General features: G+C 52.7%; 1 protein-coding gene across 4 annotated transcripts in view; it reads right to left on the bottom strand.

Moving 5' to 3' along the window:
- LOC111148506 (ELM2 and Myb/SANT domain containing 1) overlaps nt 1-25,697 on the bottom strand; it is a 68,645-nt gene that overhangs the window by 35,694 nt on the left and 7,254 nt on the right. For 2 of the 4 annotated variants that reach the window (XM_022505109.1, XM_022505112.1), the window contains exon 1: nt 5,673-6,016. The exons of 1 other annotated variant lie outside the window; for it this stretch is intronic. The gene's annotated coding sequence lies outside the window, so the exon portion shown is untranslated. Of the gene's footprint in view, nt 1-5,672; nt 6,017-19,029; nt 19,058-25,697 lie in introns of those variants that run through there. One more of the 4 variants, XM_022505111.1, reaches the window with a different exon arrangement.

Here is a 25,697-nt window from a genome sequence, read left to right as displayed (position 1 = left end):
GTAAGCCTGCCCCCGGGGCGACCACAGTCAATGTCCTACAAGTCCAAGTGCCTGCCAGTTATTTTTGGCACCTCTTCTGCCCAAAGCCAGCAAGGAAAGGCAGCTGCTAGCAACATGGAAGGCGTGTTTATGCTTCAGCGTTCGAGCACTGAGGCAGAACACAAAGAGCACAGCGGCCACTGCACAGGGGAGGCCTTGGCCCCCTTTCCTCCTCTCCTGACTGTCCCTATGAGGTCCCATCTGCCTGTCACGTAGTTGACGTAACATGGGTACTTCTGCTTTCACTCAGATCCAGTCTCCCAACCACGAAAGTCTCTCACACACACGCAGGCACGCACACACATGCACACACACATGCACACACACGCACACACAGACAAATAAATAACTAGGGAGCCAGCTGGGGACTGAGCCACGCCCAGGAGCTGGAGACAACTCCTCTGGGCAGCCCTCCCACCTTCCAAACCAGGAGGGGCAGGAACCAGGGGCAGGACGCTGGAGCAGCTCCTCTTTCCAACCGCCTCAGGTGACAGTGGACACGGAGGGGAATCTCAAGGCACTCACTGTCTCTGCACTTCCCCATCTGAAAACAAAGGAGTGGGATTCGATGTCCCAAAGTGTTTTCCAGCTCTGGGATGACTCCTGGGAGCAGGGGTGCCCGGATCGTGACCCAGGCCCGCTGGGGAGGTCAGACCCAGCAAGGTCACATGGGAAGGAGAATCCGGGCAGCAGCCAGGTACATTCCCCAGGAGCTGCCAGGAAGCTGGGAGGGGGAGGGGCAGGACCAGGAAAAGGAGGAAGAGGAGGAGGAGGAGGCAGAAGAGAAGGAAGAGGGGGGAAAAAGCCAGCCTAGGCACACTCTCAAGAGTTGCCAGTTATCACTTAAGCTTTTCTGAGCCCCTTTCTGAGCTCTGGGGCCTTCCCCCACAAGGACCTGACAAATTCTGCCAACAGCAGGCTGAATTGGGCCTCTGTCTGTCCAACTGCTAGAAAAAGCTGGGAACTGAAATCCCTCACCGTTTTCCTTCCTCTCTGGACCCCATTTCCCCAGAGAAGCTGGGCAGCCTCAGAGGGAACCCCCTTCTGGCTGCAAGCCTGGTAGACGTTCCCCAATCCAAGCTCTGGCCTGGTCAAATCTTGCCCTGGCTGTTCCCCTCCCCCCTTCCTGAGACTCCTGGAGGAAGAAGCACTGCCTGGAAAAAATAACCCACAAGCTCCCTGCGGCTGGAGAGAAAGGCAGAGGGAACAGGGAGCACCTTCCCCAGCTGGCCACAGCACTGGGCTCTGTTCCAGAAAGAGCAAGAGCAAGAAGGGCTGCCCGGGAAGCCTCAGGCTCCCAGCCCCCCTCCTCCCTACCAACCCTGCAAACCACAGCCCGTAATTGTGTCCCTCAGGGAGACCCGCCACCCCCACACCAGCAAAAACCCACCTCTTTTCTGACATGTGGCAACTTTCTTCTTATATAATACCTCGGTGTCTCCCCCTCCCCTGCTATTTCAACCAGTGAGAGAGTATTTCAACTGGTAAAGAGCTCAAGAGCTCTTTAGAGGGCAACTCCCACCCTCAGCTCCACCCAACCCTCCACTGAGGTCACACTGGGAGGCTTCAGGTGAAGCAAAGACAAGGGGACTTTTTCCGTGGCTGAGAAAGCAGCCTTCCTCCCACCCACGTGAGCAGTTCACCCTGAGGCCTGGGCGGGTAGGTTCCCGAGAGCACAATCTGATCTCTGGGAAGTTGAGCCCTTAACTCTGGGCTGCAGGGACAGAATCCCTTGCAAAAGCTCAGAGGCACCAGGATCTGGGTCTGTCTAGGTGAGAGGATCACACAGCTGTACCCTGGGCCTAGGGACTTACAAAAGGAGCTTCATTCACACATGCCCCAATGCCCTGCAGGAGGGCCCTCCAACCACAGGCAGGACATGCTTCATTTCCTCTTCCCTGGGAAGAGTAAAAGGCAAACAGCTGAACTTGGGAGGGACCAGGGAAATGACAGCCCCCATCTGTTGAGTACCTACTATGCACCCTTCCACATGCAAGATCTTGTTTCACCTGCCCAGCAATCCTACAAAGTACTAGGATCATCCCCATTTTACAGGTAAGGAAACTGAGGCTCAGGAAGTTTAGCAAGGCCCAAAGCCACACAGCAAGTAGAGAAGCTGGAGTGGGAACCCCAGGGTCTGCCCAGTCCTTGTTCCCATGCACCTACTGGGCTTCCTTCGTAGTCAGTGCCCCGGTTACTGTCCACATACCGTCCAGGAATTGCGTCCCAAGTGTGGGGACGGAAGTGGGTGTGGACAAGCTTTGCCTGATGGCTCTGGAATTTGAACTGATCCCCCCCACCACCAACTGTTATCACTCCCAAGTGTGTGGCTGTGAGAGACCCCGTAAGCGTGCACGTGCTGGGGTGGAGGGAGGGGCAATCTGGATTCCAAACAGCAGTTTCCAACACCAAATTTATGCTGTAATGCTTCTGATTCATAAAATGAGCTCATAGTCTCAGGGTATCCTGAATGCTGCCTCGAATGCAAACGCAAGATCCCTTAAGTAAGGCCTGGGGATTTCGGCACACTCCGCCTAGCTCCAGCCTTGGTGTGCAAGTTCAGCCCCACAGCGTCACGGCTCCATGGGGCAGCAGCAACCCCTCCAACGGAATGCAACCCTGGCTGCATTTCCTGCAGCTGCTGGTGAGTCAGGGAAGAACGGAGCCCCCAGGCTGCTTCTGTACCGATACACACGCGCATGCACACAAAAAGGATGCCAGTTTGGCCCAGGCAAAGGAAATGTCCAGGTTAGCAGATTCCCAGGCAGGAGGCTTCCCACTTTTACCCCGAGGTCCCGCTGGGGTCAGAACGACCAGACACATTCTCCAGCTCTCCGGAAGGCCAGCTGTAGTGCGGGGCCAAGGAACTGGGCTCACCAGCACCAAACTCACTCATGGAGTGACCTCTCCAGAAACCAACGGTGCGGTATGAATCCCAGCTGCGGCGAGACTCACGGGGCCCGCCTCATGCAAGTCCACATTTTTCTGCCGGAGATCTTTCATCCATTTGTTCAACTAACATGTACTAAATGCCTACCAGAAGCCAGGCATTGTGAGAACAACACGGGACATATACTAGGGCAGAGGTGAGGGTGATGCTGAGACATACTTTTGGCCTTTCACGTATAGACTCTTCACTGCAACTATGCGACGGAGGTTGGGAGACTCCTCTGAGTTTATGTTTTGAGCACCAGAGTACGGTATATACACAAATGACTACATAAGGCGGAAATGAGTGTTCGGAAGAGGGCTCAGGCATCGCCAAAGAAGTACCATTTGAAATAGGCCTAAAAGGATCCACAGGATTCTCCCAGCTACTTGTGGTCATCCCCACTCCTCTGAGAGCAAGGCTTCCTTCTGGGAGACCCAGCTGCAGGAGAGGGGCCCTCAAGGCCAGATTCCCAGACTGGCCCGTTCCCCTTCTAAGACATTCTGCCCCAGGTACCTGCCCTCCCAACGTCCCCCTCCCACTCCTCTCTTCTCCTGGCTCCACAGGGCAGCCCTTCCCTGGGTTCTGCAGACACTGGGCAGCCCGTAACTGAATCTGTAGCTACATACTGCCTTTTCCCCCTCCATTTATTAAAAGTAGCAGCCCACAGGGCTAAACAATTGGGTTATTTTTAAATCCAGTATTTAAAAGTTGAACTCTCATCCTCATGGGCGTTCCAGGACACCTTTTCCTAAGGTGAGGTGAGAGTTCAGCCTGGCACTTGGAAAAGCCACAGCGGACAGTGGGCAGACTGTCCCAGAGCAAGCTGTATGGCGGTGCAGGGAGGGGGGGCACCCTCTAGGTTCTTCACTCCCTTGTCCCCTACCTAGGCTTTACAGCGATCGGAGTAGCCAGCCAGAAGCCAATACAAATAGAATGGAGACTGGGCCAGGACCATGCAATGAGATGGTTTATCACAGTAATTGAATGTTTACACCCCTCTTACTCACTGTCCAGAGCAGGAGGAAAAAAAGGACCCATAAATTCTCAACCTAGGAAGGTTTCTCCTTTCCCCCTCTGTCCCGAAGCCATCCAACTGCCTATGGAAAGGGTGCATTTCTCTATTTCTCCAATATGTGCCACACCATCTCTGGGGGGCTCTGGAGCAGGACAGGTGGTTCTCCCTCCTTCCCCTGGGCTCCACAGGGGAGGACAGTCTCCTCCTCAGAGCAGCTGTCCCTTCACCAGGCCTCCAGTCTCAGTCCTGAAGCTGCATGGACAAGGAGAGGCCAGCCCTCCAGACCTCCACAGGCCAGGCTCCCCCTGCTGGAGCAAGACGAACCTCCCCTCCCCCCACAGCCACAACTGCCAACAGGGATCCCCTGAACACACGTGCCACGGCGGCCTCCATAGTTAGCCTCAGCCAGGCAGATCTCCTCCCATCCCACCGGCCGGGCTCCGCAGGCTGGCACACGGCTCCGATGTGGGATGGTGGAAGCAGGAAGTAGCCAACAAAGTTGTTACCAACAAAGTTTTAAGTGGGGCAGTAACTTCCCCTTTCATCTTTCCAGCAGCTAGCTCTGGAGGCTGGGCCGGAGTACCCAGTGGCCTCCACTTTGGCCGGACGCAGGTACTTCCTCCAGGTCTGCCTTCCTCGGGGCTGAGGCTTGAAAATCGCAGGGCGGCACCAGGACCTTAGCCAGAGGCTTGGGTGGGGGCCCGGCAGGGGGGCAACCTGGTGCACACGCTCCCGCTCCCCTCAGCGTGGCTTGAGAGGGTAGGACTACCTCCACCAAGCCGGCCATGTGCAGGGTCCAGACAAAACCCGGGACCCCGAGTTCCGGACGGGCACCCACAAACACAGCACGCGGCGAGGCGCGCGGAGAGTTAGCAGGCCGCAGAGGCGCGGGCGTGCGGGGGCGGCCGAGAAGGATGACAGATCTGAGGTGCGCCAGCAGCGCCAGGGTGCGCGGGGTGAGGCCGGCCGGCCCGCCCGAAGCGCTCCCCTTTAGGCCTCTGCCGCTCTTGTCCCAGCTCCCTGCCGCCCCTGCACGTCTGTCCCCCACACTCCCGGCGCGGGCACGGTTTCCATGTCCACTTTGCCGTGCACGCTGGCAGGACCCGGGTCAGGGGCTCCCGCGCCAAGTTCCCGCAGCTCGCGCGAGCCCCTCCCGATTCCTCCGGGGCCTGGGCTCAGTCCCGCAAGCTGGTCTCCGCGGACACCACGTTTCTCTCCGGCCGAGCAAGAGCCTGATTCCCGACTCGCCGCCGCCGCCGCCTCGACGGGCCAGGCGGCTCGGAAGGGTTTTCCTGCCGGGGCCGCGCCCGGGTGGGCGGGGGCCGCGCGCGAGCTGCGCAGCTGCACAAACACGGCGGGCTGGCGGGGCACACGCAGCGGCGGGCTGGAGGTGCGGGCCGCGGAGGCGCGGGCTGCGGGGCGGCGAACGCATGTACACACGCACACCCCTCCTCGGCGGCCCAGGCGGCAGAAGTTGACGCGCCGCGCCCCCCGCAGCGCCGCGCCCCCCGCAGCCCCGCGCCCCCGCTCCCGGCCGCGCCTGCAGAGCTGCAGCCCGCGCGCCCGGCCGCCACCGCCTGCGCGCAGCCCCGGGTCGCTGGGCCGCCGCCGCCGCCAGGGCGGGCTGCGCCTCGCCGCGTGCAGGCCTCGGCAGCCAGCCGGGCACCCCACTTACCCCGCTCCTACCTGAGCTCCAGCATCGGCCGTCTCCCTTCCGCCGCGGGCCGCCGCCTTCGGTCGCCTCCCAGGCTCCAGCCGCCTGCACGCACTCCCGGATTTTAAAAACAAACAGGCGCCTCCGCCTCCCCGCCGCGCTCGCAGGGCTTCCGCCAGCCCGCGCCTCCCAAGGCTGGGAAGTTTGCTGGCGGGGCCCGGGCGGGACGCGCAGGCTGTCACCCCTCGCTTGCGGCGCAGGAGCCTCGGCGCACCCCGCTCCCGCGGTGTCTGCCTCGCGATCGTTCTCCCTCCCTCCGTGTCACCCCCAGTCCTGCGATGCAGTGTCAGGATTGCACTGCTCTGACTCATCGGTTGAGCTCACAGCTTGAAAAAAAAAAAAAGAGAGAGAGAGAGAGGGTGAGAGGCAACAGCGAAGGAGGAGGACTCTGGCGTGCTACAAAGGATTGCACAACTCCGGGCTGGGAGCGCGGAGCGCCCAGCGGCCGACCGGCGCGCGCGGCACGGCGGCGAGCAGGAACCAGCTCCACCACTCCATCAGCACAACTGTCTCGGGTCGGCCGCACCGCCAGCAGGCCTGGCGCCGCCCACTTCCTGCGACCAAATAAGGCCGGAGGAGGCGTCTTTAAACCTCGGGCGGCTGCCCGGGCTGGGGATTTCCAGCAGACCTCACCTCCACTGCTGAACGGGTCGCCCTCCTCCCTCAGCCCAGGCCGGCGCCCCCTTGGCTTTGCTGGAACCAACAGACCACGCGGCCCGTTCCTTTCACACCAAGGTCAGAAGGAGACGGTGACGAAATGCTTGGAAACCCATCGGGCCTGCCAGGAAAGTGTGTATGTGATGTTGGGGAGGACACAAGTCGCTTTCTTTCCACAAAGAGCACTCTGGTTTTGGATCCGGTAAATCATACACAATCCTCTCTAAGGCACTTCATTAAGTTTCCCCAAGTTTCACTTTTGGCATCCTAGTGGTGTCAAGGTTATTGAGAAACGTCCCAGCCCCTATAAAAGACCAGTTACTGAGGTGATGAAAAGCTCCTGGGTTTAATTCTAGCCACTGAGGGCAGAGTTGGGGCAGCTTTTCACTGCAGGCCCACATTTCCCCCTCCCTTCCCTCCTAAGCCCCCTCCCCAAACCCCATGCCTCCTGGCCTGGCTGCCAGGAAGATGGGGAACATTTCTGCTCCCGGAGGTTCTCGTTGGCGCCCACGTTCAGTGAAGCTCCAGGACCAGGAGAAAGTCCAGGGGAGGTTCTTTCCATTTGTTTTGGTTTTTGTTTTTCCCAAAGAGATGGGTCAGAAGGAGGTTTGCCTCTGAAGGAAGAAAACACTGTGTCCTGGCGGCGGCCTTCCCCTGGGCCCAGTCCTGAGAAGCGGTGAATCTCTTGCTTTCTCAGGGAGAAGGGGAGAGGCAGTGAAATGGGATCCTCCCAGACCCTCCGAGCCTGCAGGGTTGCCGCTGGGGACGAGATGACAGAGACCCAGCCTTGCTCCCGAGGAGGAGCACCACCGTCTCATCCTGTTCCATGCCTCTGCTGGGGGAGCACCTGTGCACCCCTGGACCTCACACCTCATCCAGGAGGAAAAGGGCTTACTGTACCAGGATAGAACACATACGGCAAAAGAAGGACAACCTAAAACAGTCTCATCTTCAAAACAGCCATCATTATGTCAGGGCACCGGACCAGATGACCTCTTAAAACTCCCTTCTGGTTTAAAATCCAGGATTCCGTGATTATAAAAAGTGGATGCAGGAGCCAGGGAAACCACCTTCAACAAAGAAAAGCCCAGGCTCTGGAATTTAGCATCTGCTATGACAGTATTGTTTCTGACAATTCTCAAAGCATGTCCCCACACAGAGCCTACTTAACAACCCTACATATGTGTGAGTTTTATCCCCCTGGTTTTATGGACGAGCATACGGAGGTTCAGATCGGTTAAGGGACTTGCGCAAGATCACAGGGCAAGTCAATCATCTGTCACTTCTCTGTTCCTCTTCCCAGCTCCCCCAGAGGAAGGCAGTGAGCAGCTGGGGCACTGGGGTGCTGAGGCACGCAGGCCCGGTCCCCCAAGTAGAGGCTAGATTCTCAGGACTCCTAGGCAGAGGTTCGGTGTAAAGCCTTTTCGTTTTTTTCCATTTGTCTGACTTCTTCATTCCCACCGACACCTCATCCAAGTGAGGGAAGCAAAAGCAAAGACTTGGTGTCCAGTGCCCACTGCTGCCAGGTTTCCTCTGCAGGCCTCTGGCCATCCTGTCCTCCCTACCCCCACCACTGGGCCTAACCCTGAAATCTGGCCTCAAGCCAGCCCCAGAGCAAGCCCCTGAGAGCCAGGGCAGACCAGCCCAGGGATGTTCCCAACCAACCAGAAAACCCAGCTGGGAAGCACATTCCTAGAAGAGCTTGCCACCGTGGAGCCAGGGCCCAACCTCCAGGAAACGGATGGGAGCCACTCCAGAGGGCACTCCTCACGCAGCCTCGTAGGGCCAGGACTTCCTCCTGTCCCATGCGGGGTAGCTGGGCCTGGCCCAGGAAGCAGCACGAGGAGCAGGGGAAGGTGGCAGGGGGTGCGTGGGAAACAGAAGTCATTGACCCGGAGTAGTCCCGCTCATCTTGCAACAGCACATCCCTCCACCCCAACTCAACTTCCAGACTCAGGCCGTTTCAGAAAGAAGAGAGGAAGGAGAGGGGCATGTGTGCGTCAAAGGGAGGAGGGCTCAAGATGGCGACCGATGCCCCCTCCCCAGGAGAAGCGCGCCTCCCACGGGCGGGCAGACAAGGATGTGTATAGACAGCTGCAGCTCTTCCGAGAAAGCCCTGGAGGTCAGTTTTGCTGCAGATATGACAGTGCAGAATCAGTGACATGTGAAGTGAAAGTTTTGGTTTTAGAAGCTCTAGTCTCTGGGGCAGCCAAGAAGGGTGCCCTTTGGAGAGGGGGAAAAAAAGGTGTTCCAGGGACCTTCCCCACAGAGCAAGCTTTTCTCGACCTTTACAAACTGCAGGGAAGAGAGGAACACAGGGCTCCAGTGCCCAGGGAGTGTGTCTGCTGAGAGACACTCCAGGAGGCAAAGCACCCTTGACAGGCTTCCAAACTCTGGGTCCTGATGAGGGCAGAAAATGGCCTTAGAGAGGCTTCCTGGGACTGTACCAGCTCTCTGGACTTGGCCCCGAGTGACCATCAGCAGTGTCCACTTCTGGGAAAACCCGAGACCATTAAAAAGCTTCCGAGGGTGAATTCTGTGGTATTGAATTACATTCCAATAAAGGTGTTATTAAGAGGGGGAAGAAAAGCTTCCAAGGAAGCTAGGTCCTCCCTACCCACCCACCCACCTCTATTAAGTAACTACTGCCATCAGTTACTATTTAAACAGGGGTTTTCTCCCCGCCTCCAACCCCACCAAGCCCCAGGCCTGCATTCCTGCCCTTTTTCCATTGTCCCTTCTCTGTCAGGATCTTTCCATGGAGGCCAGCACAGATGGTGTGTTTCACTGAATAAGCAACCTGTACTGGAGTCTGGGGAATCTGTGGTTGGGAAAATCACAAATCAATGATGCTGGGTTCCTTGTGTCCCTATTGTCCTTTCCTTTGCAGAATAAAGGTTCCACCTCTAAGACCTCATTACCTACGGTTTCAACAGAAGAAAAGAGAGGTTGTGGAAAAAACAGTCACCAGGACAGAGTCTTGGTCCTGCCTATCGCTAATGCCCTGTGGGATCTTAGGAAAGTTGACACCCCTGAGCCTCACTTTTGGGGCCCATAGCAGATGTACTGAATTTGTTACACGGACAAAGAGAGAGAAAACACACCTTCTAGGGGTTGGGAGAATTCCAAGGGCAAAACATTGCTTTATGACGGTATCATGCTATGTATACTTAAGGGATTACAACTGTTCCTCTTTTTACTGTTTTAGCCTATATCCCCTTCTCCTAAAACTAGCTTCTTCCTTTCAACCTAGCCAGGCAAGATATTTTTTCCCCTGAAGACCCCTGGGTCCATCCCCCATCAGCCTCAGGGTGACCCTCTGCTGGGCTCGTCCCAGATTTTCAACCCTAACATCTGGGTGTCCTTCCAAGGCCCCCCTCCCAGTCTCTCTTCGTGTCCTTTCCCTACACTTCCTCCCCAGTGCCACCCACCAGCCTGAGGAGAGACGCTCTTTTGACAGCCATGCCTTCTCCTCACCACTTTTTGTCATGTCCTTTCTGAGAGGGCAACGAGCTCAAAACCACCCCAGCCAGTAAGTGAAGCCATTGTGTGCTAAGAAGTCTCTGCACTGTTTTCTCTTCTACCCATGAAAGCTCCGTTCACTTTTACTTCACCTGTTCTGGGGCAGGGCCACGTCTGCCACACCAGGCCCCAGCTGTCTGCATCCTTTCGCCCACCTACCCTCGCCTCCACCTCCCTCTCTTGCAGGCCCTGGGCTAGGTTCTTAGTGCCTTTGTCAGGCCTGAGAGGGAGCTTCTGCAGATGTCCCCAGTTGCTGCTGTCACTCTGGGAGCGATGTCTGGCTGGGTGTAGGGGGAAGGACAAAACAGGTGTGGCTGGCAGGGAGGGCCAGCCAGCAGGGCCACGGGGACAGAAGCACCCTTTCTTCACAGAGCCAAGGCTGCCAGCTTCCCAAAGGACTCCTTTCAGCACAGTTCCATGCCCCCTGCGGAACCAGCCCCAGACAGACTCCAGTCACTGGCTGTTCCGCTGGAGCTCAGCTTCCCTACCTTGTGGCCATGCGCCAGGAAGAACTCCCACAAGATCGAGTGTGTGCAGTGGGCCATGCTTTAAAACGTTATTCTTGGGTTGCTTGGGTGGCTCAGTGGGTTAAAGCCTCTGTCTTTGGCTCAGGTCATGATCCCAGGGTGCTGGGATTGAGCCCCGCATCGGGCTCTCTCTGCCTGCCTCTCTGCCTACTTGTGATCTTTCAAATAAATAAATAAAATCTTTAAAAATAAATAAATAAACAAATAAATAAAACATTATTCTTAGGGGCGCCTGGGTTGTTCAGTAGGTTAAAGCCTCTACCTTCAGTTCAGGTCATGATCCCAGGGTCCTGGGATCGAGCCCCGTGTCCTGCTCGGCAGGGAGCCTGCTTCCCCCTCTCCGCCTGCCTCTCTGCCTACTTGTGATCTCTTTCAAAAAATTAATAAAATCTTTAAAAAAAAAACATTATCCTTAAATGAAAACAAATACTGATAGGTCATGGACTAGAACCCCATATTTGTGTTCATGGGAATACACAGGTTAAGAGCCAAAGCTGAGACGTTAAGTCCAAATCTTGGCTCACGCTAGCTTGATGACCTTGAGCAAGTTATTTAACCACTTGGTTTTCTCATCTGCAAAATGGAGACAAGATCCTCACAGCATATGGCACACGTGAAGTCTTTCGTAAGTGTTGGTTACCATTTTTTGTATCTCCTGATTCATCCCCCTTGCATCTCGTCTTGCACACTTACCATCCTCACTGCCATCAGAGCGATCACATCCCTTTTCAGGAGTTCCCAGCATTCTTCCACAAAAGGCTGAGCCCGTTAGGCAAGCTGTGAGGTGCGGACACTTTGGACATGACCAGCTCTGTCCTACACCCCAGCCCCAGGGCCACACAACCAAACAAGCTGAAGTTCCTCAAGAGACCTACTTGCTCACACATGCTCCTCCTCCCCCACCTTCATCCACAGGTAAACCCCACACCCCTAGTCTCCCATCAGACTTGAGCTCAATGGCAACTCCCCCAGGAAGCCTTCCTTGACCTCTCCAAGCAGAGGAAGCCCACTGGAGTTTATATCGCTGGAGGCCTCCTGGACCTCCTTCATCAGACTGGTGCAACATCTGCCAGCCACTGTGTTAGCCACTAAGAAGAGATCAAAGCTGCCCCCTTTTCAAAGGGAGCCTTTGCTGGCAGAGTGCACTAGAGCCAATGATTGAATAGGGGGTGGGGCAAGGGGCTGGGTCGAAAAGTTCAGCCCCCTCATCTCAAGGTGGAATCCATGCTGTGATGGTTCAAGTCACACCCCTGAGATCCCCAGGGGGTCTAGCTGAAGCTAGCCAGCTCCAGCTGCAGTAGGGCCTTCTTTCCTTCTTTTACAGTCCGTCCTCCCCAGCTCTAGCCTGCTTCCTTCGTCCCTTTCCGCTGAGAGCACTTCCTAAGTCAATCCCAAGCACCCCTCACTGCCTCTGTCCCTGCTCCTAAACTAACTGAGCTACCTCCTAACTAGGATTAGAGAGAACAGTCTAGATGCCAGTCGCCTTGTATCCCTGGCGCCCACACATAGTGGGTGCCCAGGAAATTCTTGTTGATAAGTGCACAAGTAATATATGAGAAAATCTGAGGTAAGCAATCACATGTAGCATTATTATTATTATCACTGTTTTCATTACTATTTCTTCCATTCCAATCCTGAAATCAGGATGCACCCCACAATCGAAAGAGCATGCCATGGTTTAATCAACAGCATTTTCTCTTTCTTAGTTGAACATAAAATACAACTGTACCTGAGTGGCGCAGCTGATTAAGCGTCCGGCTCTTGGTCTCGGGTGCAGGTTGTGATCTCGGGGTCATGATCTCGGGGTTGTGAGTTTGAACCCCGTGTCAGGCTCTGTTCTCAGTGCGGAGTCCACTTGGGACTCTCCCTCCCTCTGACCCTCCCCCTGCTCTCTCTCCTTCTCTCAAATAAATAAACAAATCTTTTTTAAAAATTAGAAAAATAAAAATCAGGATTTCTGGTTTGTCATGAAAAAAATCGGAACACTGGCCACCCTCCCTTTCAGAGGTGGAGAAGAGTAGCTACCTGAGGGGAGTAGCATTGGAAAGACCAGCAGCACCACAGGAGCAGCCCTGTGGTGGGACGCCCACACCCCAATTTTCCACTGCTTCCTTGACCACTTATCATCTCACCTGTGTAGCTGGAGATGGGGATGGGACCTTGAAGGGGGTGACCCTTAGCCCAGATGAACCCCAATGCCTTCTCCAGCCCTAACGTCCTGTGTAGCTCCTCCCAGAACCTCCCCAGTAGCCCCCTACAAGGCGGTCACTTCAGGAGCCTATACTGGAACCACTCAGGTAAGCCCCTCCTCTCACCTACCTCCCCTAAGACTTCCATCACTGGGCCCGTCCCTCTCCTTCCCTTCCCCTCCCTCCACACCCAGAGCACCAGTCCTAGCCAGTGAGGGGCTGAGCCAGGCAGGTGTGGAGTCCGGTTAGCCCAGGCCAAAGGTGCCCCCCCACCAGGAGGGAGGGAGGCAGGCAGGACAGTGCGTCCCTCGTCTCTCCACAGGAGAGTAGTTTAAGGAGACAGATGGAAGTGGGAATGCTCTGCAGACACCGAGGACGAACACAGTTTGACTCATGAGGAACCACAAACAGTAAATCATCAGGACGAAGAATGTACAGTCTCAGCAGCAATCTAAGATATGCAAATTAGAACTCCATTAAGGACCCATTATGGCCTCAAGTCCACGTGCAAATAAGTAAATAAATTAAACAAGAAGGCTGCTGATGGCAGGGCCATCCGGAGACAGCCGCCCTGTCACTGCTGTGCCACTCTAAACCATTCAAACCTTTCTAGAATGTGATTTGGCACTGTGTTGCGAGAGTTGAAGACTTTGACCAGGTAGTTACGATTGGGAGACCAGTTTCCATGAAAATAATCTCAAATACCCTCCCAAAGGAGTTTTTACAAACGATACTCATGGCACCTATATATAGACCCCCCAAAACTGAAATCCATTCAGAATGAAACCTGAAAGGGATCGCACGTGGAAACAATGTGATGAAACCATTTGATCTCGCTCTCTGACAAAATCAGCACAAAGTAACAGTACCGGCGGATTTACAAGGACTTACAAACGAGGTTAAAACATCCACAGGAGCACCAGCAGCAATCAGAAGAGAATCCTGACAGCACAAATTGCTAAGGTGTAATGTTTACTCTAACTGGAGATGGTTTAAATAACAATGACGATGATGATAAAAATGTCAGGGCCATTGAATACGATTTCCTGACCATAAAGATACCCCGCCCAGCTCCCAGGAAGCCGGGGAGCTCCAACTCCTGGCCCGAGGAGGGAGCAAGAAGGAATGGGAGCCGGGAGAGACAGGACTGTGGGCAGGAGGATGGCCCCAGAGCTTCCCTTAGCAGGAGGGCTCAGAAAGATACCTCCCGCTAAAGAAACAGAGTTACACAAATCAACCCACACCATTTAACCTCTAACGTCCTGGGTGCTGGATCTCGCTGCTGCATTTTCGCTCTCAATTTTACTAATACCTTATTTCAGCAACTTCAGAGGTGACACCAGGGCTCTCTGTGGGCTAGCCTAGGAACCCAACCACCATTTATAGCATTGTTTCTATGGAAATGTGTTTCAAGCTTCAAGAAATCTAGCTGCTGACAGCCCTGGGGCACGCACGTGGTCTCTAAATTAGGGAACTGAGATGAGCAGTTACTGCTGGGTCCTGGGCTCAGGAGACAGCTTGTTACTTAGACTGTGCTGCACACCACCAGCAATGATCCCGTGAGAGCAGGCTGGAGGTCGCTGTACGGGGTGGGATGGGACCGCGGCCATCTAGAAATATTCCAGGAAAGCACACAGATATCCCTCCTCCCCCGCTGCCTCCAAACACATCACGGAAAATATGAAATTGGCCTCAGTACCCCTCCCGAGTATCCAGATGAGCCCTGAGCCCACACGCTTTCCAACTCATTCCTGACCCTGGCCAACCTCTAGCCACAAGGGCTCACTTCAGTCTGATCTCAGAACAAAGAAACTCCAAACCTTTGACAGTTCTGGAATTTGGCTTCTGCAGATAGGTGCTCGAGATAACCAGGGCCCCAGGAGGGCCCCGACATCTCTCCACACATGCACCGCTGCTGCCATGGTCTGTTCTAGCAGGTCCGACCTGCCTGCACAAGGTCTGCCCGGGGCTCTCCAGCTCTCACCCGCCTGAGGACTCCACAAACAACACTGGGAAGACTCCCTTGCCTGCCCTGAACCACAGCGGCCACAAAAAAAGGATGATCAAGTGTCCTCTGCAGAGACACTCCACATGTCCAGAAAGTGCCCCATTAAGAAGAAAAGTCTACACACACATGGGGAGGCAGGGACCAGCACGGGGTGAACGGTGAGAAGCCTATTCACCAGGCATCCCAAGGTTCTGAGATGCCAGAGACAGGAAAAAGTGGTCAGCTGCTCGGCCCCAAGGCCACACCTCCAGCTGCAAGTCCGAGCAGAGCTCATGGCGAGATGGGGGTTCAGAGGGGCCTGACTGCTAAGCAGGTGGAGGCAGACCGGATAAATGTGGGGGGCTTTCCAAAGCTAACCATGAAGGGCAACTCAAAGTTTCAATCCTATAATAAATATGTACAATACTGCAAACACCCAAGATGCTAACTCACTAGGGCTCTACCTGGGTTAGGCAGGGCCGCCGGAGGTCAGTGTGCAAAGCACACGCTTGCTCGCCACTGCCTACCGGAACTGCAGAAGAGAGCATAGGAAGCTGCCTCCCTCTGCCTGGAGGTGAGTGGGAGGCTCAGAGCTGAGCCTCAGGGCCACACGTACTCACGGGGCTGGTTCACTGCAAAACCAGGTGTGAGCAATCATCTGGGGCTCTGAGGCCACTTGGAGGTCACCTGCACCAGGCAGAGTCCGAGCTGGGAGGCCGGCAGTTGTACAATTAGCCAGCCGGTGAGGTCAGGCCTTCCATCACAAAAAGACTCAGTTAGCCAATCTGAATTCTCCAGCCCCTGCAGTGCAGGTGGCTGATAAGACCCAACAGTTCTGTCTTCCCAGTGGTAATAGATGGGAGGCCTGGAGGTCCCTCCCCCTGGCCTTCCCACCCAGATCCAAAGTCTTTGATATGTTAAGGTCTTCTTTTTAAAAAAGTGTATCAATTGTATATCAAGCAATTTCAAACACACAAAATATTCATGGCCACTTACTTCACCTAAACCCAGTATTTACCTTATGCCAATTTACACTACGGCCCATGTAATCAGCTTTTAGTCCCTCAAGTGTATCTGTAACTTTGACTGCTAAGACAGAAACCACTTTTTCACCAAAATCCATCAACATTTTCCTATGAATCAGTATCATCTTCCTATTAATTTCATAACAGCACAGTATGTCACCAGATTTAGGTATCATGAACTCATGAATTATAAAGCCATGTGGGAACATTCAGGCTGTTTACAGTTTACTGCTATTTTAAACAATGTTGTTATAAATATCTTTATCCATACAGATAGCTCTTTCCCTCTTCAGAATTATTTCCTTAGAATAAATTCCCAAGAGGGGCACCTGGGTGGCTCAGTGGGTTAAGAGTCTGTCTGCAGCTCAGGTCATGATCCCAGAATCCTGGGATCAAGCCTGCATTAGGCTCCCTGCTCACCAAGGACTCTGCTCCTCCCTCTCCCTCTGCTCCTCCCCCAAGTTGTGCGTGTGCTCTCTCTCTCACTCTCTCTCTCAAATAAATAGATAATCTTTTTTTTTTTTCAAAGATTTTATTTATTTATTTGACAGAGAGAGATCACAAGTAGACAGAGAGGCAGGCAGAGAGAGAGAGAGAGAGAGGGAAGCAGGCTCCCTGCTGAGCAGAGAGCCCGATGCGGGACCCGATCCCAGGACCCTGAGATCATGACCTGAGCCGAAGGCAGCGGCTTAACCCACTGAGCCACCCAGGCGCCCATAAATAGATAATCTTAAAAAAAAGAAAGAAAGAAAGAAAGAAATTCCCAAGAGTAATACTGATAGGTAATTAACATTTTTAATAACTTCAATTTCTACGTTTTAAAAAAGATTTTATCTATCTATCTATCTATCTATCTATATATATATATCTGTGTCAGTTACCTGGATTGCCTATTTTCCAAGGTAGTTTTCCTGACCATACTTCCCAATCCTACCAATCAAGGTCTACTTTTTTTTTTCAAGGTCTACTCTTTTTTTTTTAAGATTTTATTTATTTATTTGATAGAGGTTACAAGTAGGCAGAGAGGCAGGCAGAGAGAGAAGAAGGGAAGCAGACTCCCAGCCGAGCAGAGAGCCCGATGCAGGGCTCGATCCCAGGACCCTGGGATCATGACCTGAGCAGAAGGCAGAAGCTTTAACCCACTGAGCCACCCAGGCGCCCCCAAGGTCTACTCTTAAAACCCACTTTTCCTAAGTCCCCATTGGGTCTGGCATCTGAAGCACACATCCTATGACAGAATGGATTTCAGAGGAACTCAGCTGATTGTCTATGGAGGGATAAAGAAGGAGGACAGAGAGATGTGGGTAGAGAGGCAGAGGACTTGGATGGATACCAGGGGGTAGTATGCCCCATAGAGGCAGAAACAAAGGCAAATCCCACAGGCTGTCCCTTCCAAAACAAGGACATCAAACCTATCCCACCACCTAAGCCCACCAAACACACTTGCATGGGTTCCTAAAGATCTTAGCAACGCTATGTGCTTCTAAATTCTGGAAACATACTCTGCAAGCAACATAAGCAACACATTCACCACTAGTCAAGGAGGCCCACACATGTGTGGGCTCAGCCCTAAGCGTGGTTCAACTTTAAGAAAACAAGTCTAGGGGCGCCTGGGTGGCTCAGTGGGTTAAAGCCTCTGCCTTCGGCTCAGGTCATGATCCCAGGGTCCTGGGATCGAGCCCCACGTCGGGCTCTCTGCTCGGCGGGGAGCCTGCTTCCTTCCTCTCTCTCTGCCTGCCTCTCTGCCTACTTGTGATCTCTGTCAAATAAATAAATAAAATCTTAAAAAAAAAAAAAAAAGAAAAAGAAAGAAAACAAGTCTACCCCCACAGACATGGCAGGAAGATGCTTCTTGTCAGTACTCTCTAAGTGGCATGCAGACCCCAGATGACTGTTTAATACCAGGAATGCCCTGGATAGTAGTCAGGTTCCATGGTAATGGGCCATAAAGATACCACCTGCCAGACTCTGCCCACAGGCTTGTGGGGATTTCTGAGCAGGGAAGGACCACATGCAGTCCAAGCCTCTCAAAGGTGCCGCCTTTATTTTTTTTTTAAATATTTTATTTATTTATTGGACAGACAGAGATCACAAGTAGGCAGAGAGGCAGGCAGAGAGAGAGGAGGAGGCAGGCTCCCCGCTGAGCAGAGAGCCCGATGTGGGGCTCAATCCCAGGACCCTGGGATCACGTCCCGAGCTGAAGGCAGAGGCTTAACCCACTGAGCCACCCAGGCGCCCCGGTGCCGCCTTTAAACCAGCTCCTCATTGATGCGCCCTCAGAGCCCTCCTCAGGGTGAGCAGGACCCAGGTGCTAGGCTTGGAGGTCCTAAGTCCCCTTCCCACCCTCACCGGGGCCTACCTGGCAGGCTCAGGGAAACAGCAAAGCCACCAAGACCGTGGCTTCAAAAGGTGCCAAGGGAGGGCCGCCGTGCCGACAAACAGTTCACCCACCCCATGCGCCCACCTGGTCCATATCGGATCCTGGGCCTGCCCATGGCTCCCTCCTGTCCCCGCAGGCTGCCCTTCCGGGCCTATCATGGGACACCTACAGTGTGCCAGGCACAGTTCTGCCCCAGGGAGGAGCCAGGCCCCTCCAGTGGTAAGTTCTGTGGCAGAGACGCTAGGGCAGAGGCTCAGGAAGGCGGCAGGGAAGCAGGTGACTTCCGGTGGCTCCTGTGGGTAGCTGCCAGGAGGAAAAGGGCAGGGAGGGCATTCCAGGGAGAGGGAGCAACAACACATCAGGCGCAGAGGAGCTGAAGTGCACTGAGCCCCAGAGAGAACACAGGCCACGCTGGGGAAAGAGGCGGTGGCAGGGGAAGAGGCAGGAAGGTGCGCCGGGCCCCCAAAGAGGGCCTTGTGCGCCCTTCTGAGGGCTGTACGCCTTTTCCCGAAGGACCTGGGCAGCTCACGGAGGTTTGTAAGAGGGGGGATGTGAGCAAAGCCGTGTTTTAGTAAAATAACCAGGTCCTTCAAGATTTATTCTACATTTCAGTGCTGCTTTTAACATGATTTCACGTCTTGGGGGCAAAAACACACAAGTCAGTAGAAGTTGTGCCAGAGTCCGGGCCAGGAACACACCTGCTTGTCCCTCTCGAGGACCATCATGACCCCACACGGGCGACCACGCCTCGCCTTGGGAATGGCCTCCAGTCCAGACTGTAAGAAGCTCACCCATGACACACACCCGGCTTCACAGAGGCAGCAGCTCCCACTTGCAGGTACCAGGGGGAAAGACTCTCGCAAGGCTGCCAGTCCCCCACCTGAGTCCAGTTAAGTTCAAAAGTACATTCCTCTTTTTCAAGGAAATTAAATCCTTTGTCTAAGGCGATTGGGAATGAATGATCAAGACTTCTGGCAGGGTGCCCTTGCTTCAGAGAGCTATACCCCGAGGACTGGAGGGTAAGAAGGCAGGCAGCGCTCACCTAACCCAACGCACTCTCGTTGTGGAATTTGACTGTAGACGCTGACAACCCCAGGCAGACAAATTCTAGCTCCTTGAGCTTTCCCTCTCAGGCAGGATGCTGGGTAGAACATCTCAATGAGGTTGACATCTTCAGAACTGGAGAGATGCCCAGTCCCGCTGCCTTGGACAGCTGGGGCATTGGCACCTCGGTCATGCCACAGACCAAGCCTGAAGCCAGTCCTCCAGCCACCAGTCTGAAAAGCAAGGTAGGACGCCCCCCCCCCCCCCCCCACCCACCCCCCCGCGCCTCACAGCCCCGAGAGTCTTGCCCAACCCCGGAGGAGAAAGAGAATTCAAGCTGTTAGCTAGAGAGAGCCAAGCCTTGGACTCCGTTCTCAGAAGGCAGCGATAAAGTTTTCCGAGTGGAATCAAATGTGCGGGGAGGATCCAGATGCCGGGATGACCTGTCTTTTCCACTGGAATCTTTCAGACTCCAGAGCTCTCCGGAGCATGCAAGAATCCTGCTGTTTAGCTGGAGGCTAAAAGACTCAGGAAAATGTCAAAAAGAGATTATGATCAAGATGTAGATACGTTCAGTAGCCTAAGGGGGGGGATGCCAGGTCTCCGCCTCCCAGGTCCACTTTCAGGCATGGGGCCCGCAGTGAGCCCTGGTGGGAGGCAGAGCTCCACCTGCTGCGGGGAGAGGGCACCTCAACCTCCGGGACCTCACTCTTCATCACTCCCCCCACCCCCGCAGCGAGATCACGGCGTGTGACCTAAGCTAGACAACCAGATGCTTGGCCTGGGTTCTGCCTCTGCCGCGAGTGGCTCAAAAAAGCCAGGAGTTCAGAACTCCTTCTGGAGGGGGCAGCAGCATCCAGGGCTGAGATGCAAGGTCAGTGGCGTTAGCACCTTCGCTTTGGTTCTAGACACCCAAGGCCCCACAGTCCTGATGGATGTCGGAGCCCTTGTTGTTCAGGCTCTCAGGGAGCTACCATGTATCGTCCCAATGCATTCCTTTTCTCCTTAATTTAGCCAGATTACCCTACCATGTCCTTTTACCTCCACAGTGGTTTCTCTGGCCCCCAAGATAGCACCCACACTCAAGCTTCTATCTTACCTTCTGTGAAGGCAGTCTCACTTAAATACCCACACATCTGAGAGGACTATAGCCACCTAAGCGTCGCAAATATGGGCAAATGCCATAAATGCTGGCTCTAACAACCTCTCTGTCCCTGGTTCTACTGGTCGGGCATTACTATCAGAAATGAATGGCATTGGGGCGCCTGGGTGGCTCAGTGGGTTAAAGCCTCTGCCTTCCACTCAGGTCATGATCCCAGTGTCCTAGGATCAAGCCCTGCATCGGGCTCTTTGCTGAGCAGAGAGCCTGCTTCCCCCCACCTCCCCTCTCCCTGCCTCTCTGCCTACTTGTGATCTCTATCTGTCAAATAAATAAATAAAATCTTAAAAAAAAAAAAAGAACGGCATTAACACTGAAAAGAAATTAAATTTAATTAAATTTAATTTAATTTAAAAAAAAGAAATGAAAGGCATTGCCACTCCCTGGGACTGTTCCCTATTTCTCCACCAACTCGGGGAAAGGTGGACGTGGAGCCAGGAAACCTGGCTTCTACAACTTGCACATGCCACTTCAACCCTGGGGCAGGTGATACCGGCAACACCTATTTCACAGGGAGGTGAAAGCAAAGGAGAAGCCCCCAGTGCAAAGCCCCCTAATTCCTAGATCAATCATTCTTTTTGGTCCTCTCTTTCTTGATGCGCCCAGTGATCAACAGTTGATCAATTTCAGCTCCGTTTAATAAATACTTACGGAGAGTTTCCATGTGCCACCTGCCATACTAGGTGCACAAAATCACAGTCCCATTTTCGTAAAACACAAAGTTGCCCCCCCCACCTTCAGCATGACACCATGCTCTCCTGGGGTTCTTCCTTCCCCACCATTCTTTCCTTCCCAGTCTCTACTGCTGATTCCTTCACACCGCACCTCTTTTTTTTTTTTTTTTTAAGATTTTATTTATTTATTTGACAGAGAGATCACAAGTAGGCAGAAAGGCAGGCAGAGGGGTGGGGGGGAAGCAGGCTCCCTGCTGAGCAGGGAGCCCGATGCGGGGCTCGATCCCAGGACCCTGAGAACATGACCTGAGCCGAAGACAGAGGCTTAACTCATCGAGCCACCCAGGCGCCCCCACACTGCACCTCTTAAATGGTGATCCCCTCATCTTCTACTGTATGCTTTTCACGGGTCAAGTCATCAGCTTCCCTATCTCCAACCTCCATCTATGTTCTGGGATCCCCAAATGTCTGCTCCAGGAGGTCTGATAGACAGAGAGGCTGAAGGGAGATAATTTTGTTTGTTTGGAACTTGTCTTGAAGTTGCAGCTACACAGTAAGTCATTTTTTAAAAAATATGTATTTAATGGGGCGCCTGGGTGGCTCAGTGGGTTAAAGCCTCTGCCTTCAGCTCAGGTCATGATCCCAGGGTGCTGGGATCGAGCCCCACATCAGGCTCTCTGCTCAGCAGGAAGCCTGCTTCGTCCTCTCTCTCTCTGCCTGCCTCTCTGCCTACTTGTGATCTCTGTCAAATAAATAAAATCTTTTTTAAAAATATATTTATTAAAAATTTATTTATTTATTTATTTATTTACTTACTTACTTGAGAGAGAGAGAGAGATCGAGGAGGGAGAGAGGGAAAGGGAAAAGGAGAGAAGCAGACTCCCTGCTAAGTGCAGGGGCAGACACGGGGCTCAATCTCATGACCCGGAGAGCATGACCTGAGCCGAAATCAAGAGTCAGAAGCTTAACTGACTAAGCCACCCAAGCACCCCAGTGAGTAATCATTTTTACTTAAATGATGTTTATTTGGGATGGTTTAGTTAGGGATCACAGAAGGGCAACATCCCTCATTGCCGTCTTTTGGGGATCTCCTGCCTGGACCTGTATGTCCAGCTACCCACTAGACATCTCTCCCTCGGATGTCCCACCTCATGAGCTGGGTGTACCTCCAACTCAACATGTCTGAAATCAGACTCATCGTCTCTCCCCTAAAATCTGTTCTTCCTCCTGTGTCTCCAGTAGAAACCTGAGCAAATACCCAGGCTTCTCCCTTGCTCTATAGATGTGGCTGGTCCTCCAGGCCTGTCAACGCCACTCCCTTAATGCCTTCCTCATTCAGTTCCTCCCTCCCCCACGGCTCTGGGCTCAGACCCTCCATCTTGCCCCAGTGACAATGACCTCCTCACTAATCTCTTTGCTGTCCATCTCCCCCCATCTCTAGTCAGTCCTCCACATCACAGCCGAGTGGTCTTTCAAAAAGAAAATCAGGGGCATCTGGGTGGCTCAGTGGGTTAAGCCTCTGCCTTCGGCTCAGGTCATGATCTCAGGGTCCTGGATCGAGCCCCACATCGGGCTCTCTGCTCAGCAGGGAGCCTGCTTCCCCCTCTTTGCCTGACTCTCTGCCTACTTGTGATCTCTCTCTCTCTGTCAAATAAATAAATAAAATCTTTTTTAAAAAATTAAAAAAAAAAATCAATCTCTCTCTCTCTCTCTCTCACACACACACACACACACACACACACACACACAGTCCTCTGCGGCTCCCACTGCTCTCACAGTAAGATCCAAACCTCTCAGCCGACACAAACAGCTGGCATGAACCCCGGCCTCTGCCTGCCACGTTCAGCACTCTCTCCCACCAGTGCTCCCTCACACTCCGCTGCTTGCGGTTCCCAGAGCGTCCCATGTTGTGTCATGCCTCCACTCCACCGGCCTGAGCTGCTCCCCGAGTCAAGAATACCCTGATTCTCTTTGCCACCTGGTGGATACCTACTCGTTTCTTAGAACTCCACTGAAAATCAGGTCCTCCACGAAGCTTCTCCTTCATTCATTCCACAGCGTTCACCAAGCACAGGCACCATGCAAGGTCCTGAGGCCACTGTGGACCCTTCTTAACACTCCTGTCTCCTCTGGCCTGGCAGAAGTGACCACAGACCCCCGAACACCATCACACTGATGTCCATGCCACTAACTGTCCTTGGCTTTTGCTCGTGTCTGTCTCCTTCACAGACCATGAGCATCTTGAAGGGGGAGGCTGAATCTTGATCTTTGTATCTCCAGGACCTAGCCCAGAGCACACAGTAGGGATTCAATAAATGCATGTCGCACGAGCGAATGACAAGGAATAAGAACTCGAGGGAAAGTACCCTGTAAACCATGCTGGGCAGGGTTCCCACTGCGGCTCTGGCTGGTTTCTTTTTCTCTGTCCTTGGGCAAGTCAGATCCTAAATGCCAGCTGGGTGGCTCAGCACAACCTCCCCAGGGAAATGGTAGAGGAAATTCTGAGCTTTCCACCACGTCTAGGGCAAGTGGAAGTGGGGTTGGGGAGTGGCCGTTGGCTCCTAAGTTGTCACAGAACACCTGCTCTTGGGAAGCCACAGAGGAAGTGGACACAGACTTGTGGAAGATCCCACTCAGGCCCCTTACGGAGGCTACCACAGGGAGACTGGGGAGGGACAGAGGAGAGCAGACAGAGGGCTAGTGCTTTAGGGCAGAGAAAAGTGTGTTCCTGGGCCTTCTCCTGGGTCCCTCAGGAGACGACTGGGATCTCAGGAACTAGGAGGATTTCTCCATTTCCTCAATGTAGCCCAACCCACGTCCTGCGCTCAGAAAATACCAAGTAATCACTGGCCAGCTGGGCCTGGTTAGGAGTTTTTAGGGACTCAACAAGTTGACAGCAATTAAGATCAATGAAGACTGTAATGAGATGATAAAATGGTAAGAAGCCTACTAAAAAAGTATCCCACTCTCTTCTTAAAGACCTCCCCCTACACCCCCCTTGTTTGTTGTTGTTTGTAAGTTTCTTCTATTTTTTATTTTTTATTTATTAAGACTTTATTTATTTGAGAGTGAGCAAGAGAGAGAGAGCATGAGAAGGGGGCAGAGAGAGAGGGAAAAGCAGACTCCCCGCCAAGCAGGGAGCCTGATGCAGGAGCTCAATCCCGGCGTTGAATCACGACCTGAGCAGAAGGCAGACACAACCAACTAAGCCATCCAGGTCCCCCAAGTTTTCTTCTTTTTAAATCTTTGTGTACTGCCTTAAGGAAACTGAAGAGATGGAGTCCTTGGCTCACAAACAGACATGAGGGAACTGATGATTACGGTGACTGAGATAATCCACGAAGGATGGCAAAAGGAAATGGAATGTGGAATTTGTGCCCCAACCCTTCCACTCCACAGCTGTGCGATCTCAGAGAAGATACTTTCCCTCTCTGAAACTGCATTAAAGATGAGTTACTACAAGTGCCCTTCCTGGCTTTAAATGCTTAACCTCAGGATTCTCTGAGATGCTGTTACCACAGTTACTGTAAATCGGGGACTGGATGAAAACAATCCCTGAGGTCCTAGTCAACTCTAAAAGGGGATTGTTGGGTCGCCTCTGCCTTTGACTCAGGTCATGATCCCAGGGTCCTAGGATCGAGCCCCACAACAGGCTCTCTGCTCAGTAGGGAGCCCGCTTCCCCATCTCTCTCTCTGCCTACCTGTGATCTCTCTGTCAAATAAAGAAATGAAATCTTAAATAAATAAATAAATAAATAAATAAAAGGGGATCGTTCAGGGCGCCTGGCAGGCTCAGCTGGTGGAGCGTGCAACTCTTGATCTCGGGGTTGTGGGTTCAAGCCTCCCATTAGGTGCAGCGATTACTTAAAAATAAAATCTTAGACAAATAAAAGCTGATTACTTAGGGAAACCACAGATTCTAGAAATGATTGGTTTATTAAATGCAGTTTAGGCATAACTTATCAGAAATAGTTTTCTATGTAAATCACAGTTTCACTCATGTATGTTGTTCAAGAATTTTCAATTCAAAGTCCGCTCGACATATGAACTGCAACATTGTGTGTCCTGGAGAAAGACAGGAAGCAGACCAAAAGTGCTCTTCAGTAAGAAACTAGTTACATAAATGATGGCATTTTCCTACAGGGGAATACAATCTAGCCAGTGGAAAACATGAGGCAGCTCTAAATGCACTGTTAGAGGATAATCGACAAGATACATTAAGTGAAAAACACAGACTGCAGAACCCTGTGTATAGTATGCCAGAATTTTGCTTACATATTCAGATTTTCTTGTCTGCAAAGGTTACCTCTGGAAGCATGGCTGAAAAATGACAATCATAGTTGCCAAAGACAGGGACACTGATGGATTGAAGAAACGGGAACGTTAGAGAAGGGGAAATTTATTTTTTGAAAACTTCATGTTATCAGATCATTCAGTATTTTCTTATGGTTTCTGCTTTGTAATCTTTCTTAAGAAGGTCTTCCTTCCCTCAAGGTTAAAAATAGATATTTTTCTAATTCTACTGCATTTGTATATGTGGGCATAATATGTAATCTCCTATCTAATGTTGAAATGACTTTTGAGACTTACTTTATACTATATAACTTACCTCTTTTGAAATATGAACCTTATTTAAATATTACCTTTTTAATAGAAAATGGGAGGGGGAGAATCTACCAGATTTTATTTTTTTTTTTTTAAGATTTTTTATTTATTTATTTGACAGAGAGAGATCACAAGTAGGCAGAGAGGCAGGCAGAGAGAGAGGAGGAAGCAGGCTCCCCAATGAGCAGAGAGCCCGACGTGGGGCTCCATCCCAGGACCCTGGGATCA

This window comes from Enhydra lutris, unplaced genomic scaffold (assembly GCF_002288905.1).
Source record: "Enhydra lutris kenyoni isolate GAN:26980312 unplaced genomic scaffold, ASM228890v2 scaffoldscaffold20, whole genome shotgun sequence".
In the NCBI taxonomy this organism is placed as follows: Eukaryota; Metazoa; Chordata; class Mammalia; order Carnivora; family Mustelidae; genus Enhydra; species Enhydra lutris.
This window is presented reverse-complemented; position numbering and strand designations above follow the sequence as displayed.